At 42.0% G+C, this 10,200-nt stretch overlaps 1 pseudogene; it reads left to right on the top strand.

Moving 5' to 3' along the window:
• The first annotated feature begins 382 nt into the window (after positions 1-382).
• Positions 383-10,200, top strand: part of LOC104981483 — a 37,623-nt pseudogene continuing 27,805 nt past the window's right edge.

The following is a 10,200-nucleotide window of genomic DNA, read 5'->3' as shown; positions in this document are numbered from 1 at the left end:
CTATTTCTCTGCTCTTCTGCAGTGGTATATTAGACACCTAGTGAACTTGGGGATTCATCTTTCAGAGTCATATCTTTTTGCCTTTTCATGCTGTTTATGGGGTTTTCAAGGCAAGAATAATGGCATGGTTTGCCAATCCCTTTTCCAGTGGACCACCTTTTGTCAGGTTGTATCAGGGACATGCCCTTCAGCTGCTCAATGTAGCTGGATGCCATGCCGGGCACCCTGGTTGTCTCACTGCTGGTCCTCCTTGAGCATTTGAACCTTCACTGTCCACTGGGTGTTGGTCAACGTGCAGCCAGGGATCGAGGCAAAGGCCCTGCTGGAGTGGCTGAGAAGAGGGTCTGGGGAAGGCTGGAGCTGATGTTGGAGGACACCCAGGATGGGAGGGCGCCCCGGCCTCATCACTGCTGCTGACCGCCCTGGAACCCATCCGCTGCCCAGGAGTCTCAGAGCCAATCAGCTGCTCAGGAGCAGTTGGTACCCCGACCTCTCTGCTGCCACGGTCACCCTGGGAACTGGAGGTGCTGGTCACTACCCTGCTTCCACTTCCAACTCTGGGTTGATCTTTGCAAAGCCGCTTCCCTGGCCACCAACGCCTCTTCAGGCCACCACGATGTTATCCTGTGGCGATACTTGTTATAGGTTTAGTACCAAATATTTTTCCAGATCACAGTGAACCTGAAAAGCACTTGGGTTAGTTTTCACTATATTTCTGAGAATTTTTATGAATAATAAATTTATATAAGTGCTTACTTATTTAAGCCAATTAAACAGAGATCTTGTAGAGATTAATTTTGCTAATATTATCTGAGGTTTGAAAATACCACACAGCTACAACACACAGTTGTGTACAAACACACATGAATATACAGACAAGCACAAACTGATAGTTTAGTTTTTAAATTTTGACCATAAGACAGGTATGATAATGTAAAATTCAGTTACAAAAGAAAGAGTTGGAATAAGTTAAGTTTATATGCTCAGATGGCTAAATCTTTTTCTACTAATATTTGTGGAGAAGACGTAAGATTTTTCATTCACTCAAATTTCAAATGACCTTTCAGCATTTGGTTCTTCTGATAAGAATTATCTCCCTGAAGTCTGTAGAATATGTACATCTCAAAGGCATACATTTTTATCTTTGAAGAAGAGTCCTTAAAAGGAAAAAGTTCTTATCAGGCTCCAATATGTTCTTCCAATATCTTATCAGGTTTCAGGCAGGACAAACAGTAAGTATTCCTGGGAGTATTAAATAACTTCCTGGACCCAAAAGGCATTCATTCTCAAAGACAGTTCAAAGGTTCCTACATTCCCAAGATTCAGAGTCACTTCCAAAGAGAGCCGAAAGAAAGCACTGACAGCTACATGTCCCAGGCAGGGAGAAAGCCAAGCCAAGCTTTTGTTTTTAAAAAGGTAACCATTTAACAGTCTCTTCACAGTGGAAAGGCAATTTACATGGAAGATTACTAGAATTAATGCTCCAATACCGGAAGCTAGAGTGGAGCAATAGGAATTTCATCAGTCCTATAGTCTTTTGTTTTCCTTACCTTTTAAGATATGCGCATTTATTAAGACACTGCTCTTTTTTTCGTCATTCTTTTGTATATTTATTTATTTATTTTTGATTGCACTGGGCTTCTTTTTTACTGCACTGGCTTTTCTCTGGTTGCGGTGAGCAAGGGCTACTCTCTAGTTTTGAAGCAAGGGCCTATCATGGTGGTGACTTTTCTTGCTGAGAAACACAGGCTCTAGGCATGCAGTCTTCACTAGCTGCTGCAAGTGGATCAGTAGCGGCAGCTCCCAAGCTCTAGAGGGTAGGCTTAGTGTTGTGGCGCACAGGTTTAGTGGCTCTGCACCATGTGGGATCTTCCCAGACCAGGGATAGAACTCATGTCCCCTGCATTGGCAGGTAGATTCTCATCCACTGCACCACCAGGGAAGTCCTCAGTACGTTTTATAATTTTTCATTAGCCTTTTGCAGCAAAATTTTCAAAGAAACTATCTTGGAATTTTGAAGCTTTGTGGAAGCTTCAGCATGTCAATTAAAATAAGTATCTGGGTTAGGAAGATCCCCTGGAGAAGGAAATGGCAACCCACTCCAGTATTCTTGCCTAGGAAATTGCATGGACAAAGGAGGCTGGTGGGCTACAGTCCATGGGGTCACACAAGAGTCAAACATAACTTAGCAGCTAAACAACACCTCATCTTTAAATGATCTTATCCAATTAGAGTGCTCCTCCTAATGACCACTGTAATTCTAGTTTGTGATTTCCAAGTGCTGGCAGCAGTTTAGAAGGACCCTAGCTATAGGAGTTTAATCCTGTCAATGAAAAATTAATCAGTCAATCTAATAAGTGGAAATCTGTATTAGAGCCAAATTGGAGGATTTAACCTGGGAAGAGCACCTCAGAAAGCTCTGAGAACTGCCCCACCTGTTAGAAGTCAAGGCACAGTTATGTAAGTTTTTTAAGACTGTACATCAAATGATGTATTATTGACACTTTACATACTTCAAATCTAAGCAGCATGTGACCCTGACAACATGGTTGATGTCAACTAAAAAGATGCACAACGTCAGAGTTGTCAGTTAAGTTTTATTTGGGGGCAAATGAGGACTGCAGCCTGGGAGACAGCATCTCAGCTCTGAGAGACTTCTCCAAAGAGGCAATGGGAGAAGGTCAATGTATAGCATTTTGGTGATGGGGGAGTTTAATGTAAAAAACCACTCACCTTACGAAAGGTTTTTTGCTAGTCACAAGGAAATGACGTCACCATGAAGGAATTCAGTGCTTTTCTAGATATGAGGAGATGCAGGGATTTGGATCATGAAATTAGTTCCTGAAAATATCTAAGTATTTAAAGACCTGTTCCATCAGTTTCCCTAGAGCACAGAGTGCAACACTCTCCAACCTGAATTCCCTCCAGAGAGTATTCAAGGTCAGCAGCTGCAGCAGCACCGGCAGATGGCAAATGCCCGTGTTGTTGTTCTTCAGTCGCTGGCAAGTGCCAATTTTTAGTTGACATTGACTTTAAAAAATGCACAACATGGTGAGAGTTGAGAGTTAAGTTTTATTGGGGCCCAAATGAGAACTGCAGCCCAGGAGACAGCACCTCAGATAGCTCTGAGAAACTGCTCCAAAAATCCAGTGGGGGAGATTAGTATATGTGTGATTTTGGTGAAGGGAGAATGCATGCAATGAAGCACAGATCTTTCCAGAAACTTTCTGCTAGTTTCGTGAAGTTTTTGCTAGTCCTAAGAAACAGTCATCACCATGAAGGATTTTAGTGCTTTTCTAGACATGAGGAGAAACAAGAATTAGGCTCATAATATTGGCTCCTAAAAATACCTAACTCTCTGAAGACCTGTCTTGCCAGTTTTCCCCGAGCACAGAGTGCCTCATTTCTGCTCTCCACCCTGAACTCCTTTCGGGCGGTGTTGAAAATGAGCAGCTGCAGCAACACATGATTTCATCCTCGTAGAGGTCTTTGGCAAGTGTCCCTGGCAAGTGCCAATTTGTAGTTGACAAGATCGAGATGGAATGTTATCTTTTAAGGAGTTGTCTTGCTGGTGCTAGGAAACTGTCACTCTTCAGGGTGAGCAGCTTTTTCTGCCAATGGGGGAGATTTGGTCAATGCATGGTGTGGGGACAGAGGAAGCTAAAGGCAGAGAAATTTTTGTTTAAATGTTTCTTGTCTTGCTATAAAATATGAATTTTATTTCACAACCCACATTTATGTCCAGCTTATGTCTAACCACAAATGGGGTGTAATTCTCATTTCTGTCTGGCCATAATTTGGGGTCCCCACCCTGGAGGTTTCCCTGGTGGCTCAGATGGTAAAGAATCTGCCTGCAGTGCAGGAGACCTGGATTTGATCCCTGGATTGGGAAGATGCCCTGGAGAAGAGAATGGCTACCCACTCCAGTGTTCTTGCCTGCTAAATTCCATGACAGAGGAGCCTGGTGGGCTACAGTCCATGGGATCTCAGAGTCATACACGACTGAGCAACTAACACACACACACATACACCCTAGAGGTTACCAAGCCAGACTCTCAGAACACAAAGCAAGTTTTGTAAGATTTTGTAGATATTCAGTATCTTCCAGAACCACAGTTCTTAGACATAAAATAAGCAGATGTGCTGAAAGATGGCAAAGAGTTAAATAACTCTCTGGATCTTAGGAATCCCATTTTTAACTCAAAACAAAATTTCATTCACCTAAGATCTTGCAGCACTGGATCAGTCCACTCAAATCCAATCCAGTCCAATCCAAGACAAAGTCTGGTTTTTAGATTGGATCCTCTCCAGCTCCAGCTGATAACTACCAACAATTCCCATGGAACTCTGGACTAAGGGGAAAGGTTGAACCAGCAGAACTCAACAATTGAGGAGTGTAGGCTGGGGGCTCTGCATGGATGAGGAACTGCACACTGCCACCAACTACTGCCACACGGATCTTTGGGCAGAATCAAGGGCTGGGAATTGCAGGCTAAAACGTTAGGGGCTGGTCTCTATGTAGACCCATCTACTAGCTCAACGGGGCACCAAGCTGACCTACCCTGTGAAGAATAGCCTATTAAATCAGGAGTTCAGTGCAAAGAGAGCAGACTGAGCTCAGAACTTACTCGTGGCCCTTGAGAATGGCAAGAAAGATAGTGAATTTAAAGAGTAACATGTCTTGTGTTTCTCATTGTCCCCAAATGCTATCAAGTTCACTCCTAATCCCCACTGCTGCCCCCAAATTTGTTAAATAAAAATTCATCAGAATAAATTTGAAGATTTTTGTGCTGAAAGTTTTCACTTTCATCTCAGGTTCAAAGGATTTGTTAACAAAATAAGCCACTCGTTCTATACAAATAAATAATATCAATGTTTATTAAAGAATTATCTAGCTTACTTTCAATATACTAACATTAAAAGAAAAGAGAAAGAGAAACAGCAGAGGATACATCACCAAATTGGGTTTTGACCAACATCCAGAGTCAAACAGCGCTGAGCAGTCCCGAGACACAGCACATGTGGAGTCCCAATTGGGAAAAGGTCCCAGGTGGTGGATCTACTCCGGGGGTGAGACTTCAAAGATTGCAGTAGATTGCAGTTTGGGGCTCCTGTTTATAATCCCAGGATGCAAACTGATATCACTGTCAATATGTGAGCAAATAGCAGCTCTGGTTTCATGTTAATAATATTTGTTTTGTCTTATAAAACTTGGAATGTTGTTAAGCCTGGGCCTTGGTTGGCCAGGTACCCTTCAAGGGCTCAACAATTTCAAGATTTGTCCCCAGCCTTATCTATGGTGCTGCGTCTTGAATTCACAGCAGGTAGTAAGAGCAGTGTCTAGGTGGGTTAGAAGCAAGGTCAGAGGCCTGCTCTGCTTTGTCTCTGAAGCCTAAACAAGACTATTTATTTAATTTCCCTAACAAAGATGTAATTGACTTTATTAATTTATTCATGAATTGGGCAGCATCCCACCTAGAAAATAGAAAGAGGCTCTGTCAAGCTGCAGAAAAGGAAAGGGAGCAGAGAAAAAGAAATTATTAGCAAATTATAAAGCAAAATAATTAGCATTGTTTTAGGCACAGTTCTCCTAAAGATAACAGAAGGGGCCCTTTCGGGATGGGTGGAATATCTCATTAGTGCTGACTAGGTAATTTCCTACTGACTGGTTAAAGGTTACTTTCCTGGGAGAGGCTGTCACTGCAGTTAGTTTAGGTATTAAGTTTGTTTTGCTGACACAGGGCCTTAAAGCAGTGACTGTATCTGGGGCCTCTTATTTCTTCTTAATAAAATGTATGACATAATGATTTGATATTTGTTTATATTGTGAAACGATCACCACAATAAGTCTAGTTAGCATCTGTCACCACACATAGTTACAAAACATTTTTTTCTTGTGATGTTAACTTTTAAGATCTAGTCTCTTACCAACTTTCAAATACGCCCTTTAGTTTTCTAAATTCTTTTGGCATAACTTCCTTATATTTGACTCCTGAAAATGTGGATATTTAAAGAGGCAGTATGCAGAGATGATATGAGGAGACTGACTTTTGGAGACAAGCAATCTTGTTTTGAATCTTGTCCTGTGACCAAAGTACACGGGAGACGTGTGCTTTGGACGCATCTCTCTGAGGCTCAGTTTCCTCACATATCAAATGGGAATGGAGGGAAACACCCACTCCACAGGGTAGTTTACAGAATAAATGAGATAATATGAAGCTCTCGGTAGTATCTGGCATTGGACCATGACAGCTAGTAAACTTTATTTCCCTTCTTACATTTCTCCATGTATTCACCATCCACTTCCACCTGAGCGCACGCACACACACGCATCTGTCAGAAACAGGGCCTTTTCTTCCTATAAGAAATAAACCTGGAATTTCCTTGATGGTCCAGTGGCTAAGATTCCACACACCCAATGCAGGCCCAGGTTCAGTCCTTGGTCAGGAAACTGGATCCCACATTCCACAACTAAAATATCCCACATGTCGCAATTAAAAAAAAAAAAAAAGATTCCACATGCCTCAACGAAGACCTGGTGCAACCAAATGAATAAATAAATATTTGAAAAAGAAATAAACCCATCTTGCTTTGGGTCACTTCTTTTCCTACAGTGTATAAACTCATTGCTCACTCCAAAGGAATAAAAACATCACTGCTTTCCCCACCATTCTTTCTGGCTCTTAGACATATGTTGCATATTCCCTATCTTCTTTCAACACATGTACTTTATAACTGAAAGAGAAGATGGCAGGACATAGAAGCCTACTTTGTTTTGCTTGCTTATCTTCCAAATTTTAAACTCTTGATTTTGTTGCACAAAAGAAATCCCGTGTAAACTAGACTACAGAAAATGGCAAGTCACGGCTTGGAATTTTGCTAACTCTACATATGATTGTCTCTGGAACCACAAAACCCATACAGCAGAACAAAACTTTATATTCACATCTATAGTTATGCTCAAAATTTGGCCTTTGATTTTTCCTAAAATGGTAATGACCTTGCTCATGAATGGCTCCTCACCCCCATGAATGGTACACATTTTGTCTAGGACTTAATTATACGTCACAGAGCTCGGTTCAGGAAATGAGAGTAAAAACAGTTAAAGGTAAGTGTGTTCTTAGTTGCTCAGTCATGCCGGCTTCTTTGCAGCCCCATGGACTATAAACCACCAGGCTCCTCTGGCCATTCTTCAGGCAAAATACTGGAGTGGGTTGCCATTTCCTTCTCCAGGAGATCTTCCTGACCCAGGGATTGAACCTGTGTCTCCTGCATTCCCGGCAGATTTCTAATCTGCTGAGTCATCAGAGAAAGAATGTCAAAGGTATAGGCATTGAAAATCATAACATTTGGGGCGAGATGTCATGAAATTCCACCTGCCCCCAAAAGGGCTCCTCAATTGAGGTCTTTTAGGAGACACCAAAAGAGAGATATCTTCTTTTTCTGGCTCCAAGACTGCAAGATGGCCTATAAGGTATTTTTAGAGTCATTAACTCACGTTTTACAGCCATTTGATTTAAAAAAGAAAAAAAAATTGACAGGTAGAGATACTTCCAGAAAGCTCTCAGATATCATATTCTGAACACAATGCCTTCTAAGGCCAGAGGCACACATGAAGCAGAGCCTCTGGGCCTTCCAAAGATGCCTGCAATAAAAGGGATAAAAATGAAGTGCAGGGGAGGACTTCTGACTGGCTGGGTGGGCAGCCTTCACAGAAAAGGTTTAATTTAAGCTAAGCCTTGATGGGCAAGCAGCATCTCAACAGACTATGGGAGGAAGGAGTCTTTCATCCCTGAGCACGTGGACTTGGATCTGTTAGACGTTGTCTCTGAAGGTCAGAGTGCTAATTGTCATAGCGGATAGGAATCTCAGTCCTTAAGCGCTGATGAGTGAGAAATGAAACCTTACTTTCTACTCTTTTTTGGGGGGGGCCATGCCACACGTTTACAGGATCTTAGTTCCACGATTAGGGATTGAACCCTAGCCCTGGCTGTGAAAGTGCCAAATCCTAACCACTGGACTCCAGGGAATTCCAGGAACCTTACTATATATATATATATATATATTTATTTATTTATTTAACTTTTTTATTTTGTATTGGAATATAGCAGGTTAACAATGATGTGACAGTTTTAGCTGAACAGCAAGGGGACTCAGCCAGACATACACATGTATCCATTCTCAGCCAAACTCCCCTCCCATCCAGGCTACCACATAACATTGAGCAGTTTCCTGTGCTGTACAGTAGGTCCTTGCTGGTTATCATTTTAAACATAATGTGCACATGCCCATCCCAAACTCCCTAACTATCCCTTCCCCTCATTCTTCCCAAACAACCATAAGTTCATTTTCTAAGTCTTTTTCTATATTTTAATTTTTACTCCAAGTTCTCACTATGCTGAGGTAGTAAAAACTTAATTTTAGTAATTGCTAACGGCCCCTCAGAGAAGGCAATGGCACCCCACTCCAGCACTCTTGCCTGGAAAATCCCATGGACTTTCCATGGAGGAGCCTGGTGGGCCACAGTCCATGGTGTCCCTAAGAGTCGGACAAGACTCAGCGACTTCACTTTCACTTTTCACTTTCATGCATTGGAGAAGGAAATGGCAACCCACTCCAGTGTTCTTGCCTGGAGAATCCCAGGGACGGGGGAGCCTCGTGGACTGCCGTCCATGGGGTCGCACAGAGTCAGACACGACTGAAGCGACTTAGCAGCAGCAGCAGCAGCAGCAACAGCCCCTCTGTCCCCATAGAGGGGAGATAGATGTAGAACTATACAAATATAGAACTTGTATCTAAGTTCTGTAGGTAAATAATACCAAGGCATGGGGGATAGGATAGATAGGAAGCAAAGAGGAAAGTAAAGTTTTATCTATTGCCAGAAAGTTTATTAACAATAAGGAAAGAAAGAACAGGTCGTAAAAAGTCATACATGACTGAGCAGCCAAGCACACACAAAGAAATGAGAGAACACCTCAAGAGAGAGTGGGCCACACTGAGAGAGGCAAAGGGCCCTGGAGGGCTGGATACAGAGTTTTTAAGGCAAGATCATTTGCATAATCCAGGGACGTCATCAACTGACAACATTGATTGACAACTGCAGGTTATATAACAAGATGCTCTACCGCTCATGGGCTTCCCATAATTCAGTCTGTTATTATAGATAATTATAGATAATTATAATCAATAATTATAGGATTGATTATATTCTTTGCAGCCAAAGATGGAGAAGCTCTATACAGTCAGTAAAAACAAGACCAGGAGCTGACTGTGGCTCAGATCATGAACTCCTTATTGCCAAATTCAGACTGAAATTGTGGGACCACTAGACCATTCAGGTATGACCTAAATCAAATCCCTTATGATTATACAGTGGAAGTGAGAAATAGATTTAAGGGCCTAGATCTGATACACAGAGTGCCTGATGAACTATGGACGGAGGTTCATGACATTGTACAGGAGACAGGGATCAAGACCATCCTCAAGATAAAGAAATGCAAAAAAGCAAAATGGCTGTCTGAAGAGGCCTTACAAATAGCTGTGAAAAGAAGAGAAGCGAAAAGCAAAGGAGAAAAGGAAAGATATACCCATTTGAATGCAGAGTTCCAAAGAACAGCAAGGAGAGATAAGGAAACTTTCCTCAGTGATCAGTGCAAAGAAATAGAGGAAAACAATAGAATGGGAAAGACTAGAGATCTCTTCAAGAAAATTAGAGATACCAAGGGAACATTTCATGCAAAGATGGGCTCGATAAAGGACAGAAATGGTATGGACCTGACAGAAGCAGAAGATATTAAGAAGAGGTGGCAAGAATACACAGAAGAACTGTACAAAAAAGAGCTTCACAACCCAGATAATCAAGATGATGTGATTACTTACCCAGAGCCAGACATCCTGGAATGTGAAGTCAAACAGGCCTTAGGAAGCATATCTACGAACAAAGCTAGTGGAGGTGATGGAATTCCAGTTGAGGTATTTCAAATCCTGAAAGATGATACTGTGAGTGCTTCACTCTATATGTCAGCAAATTTGGAAACTCAGCAGTGGCCACAGGACTGGAAAAGGTCAGTTTTCATTCCAATCCCAAAGAAAGGCAATGCCAAAGAATGCTCAAACTACTGCACAATTGCACTCATCTCACACGCTAGCAAAGTAATCCTCAAAATTCTCCAAGCCAGGCTTCAGCAATACATGAACCTG

Source organism: Bison bison, unplaced genomic scaffold, assembly GCF_000754665.1.
Source record: "Bison bison bison isolate TAMUID 2011002044 unplaced genomic scaffold, Bison_UMD1.0 scf7180017864518, whole genome shotgun sequence".
Taxonomy (NCBI): Eukaryota; Metazoa; Chordata; class Mammalia; order Artiodactyla; family Bovidae; genus Bison; species Bison bison.
The sequence above is the reverse complement of the archived record's forward strand: the minus strand, read 5'-3'. Positions and strand labels throughout refer to the sequence as shown.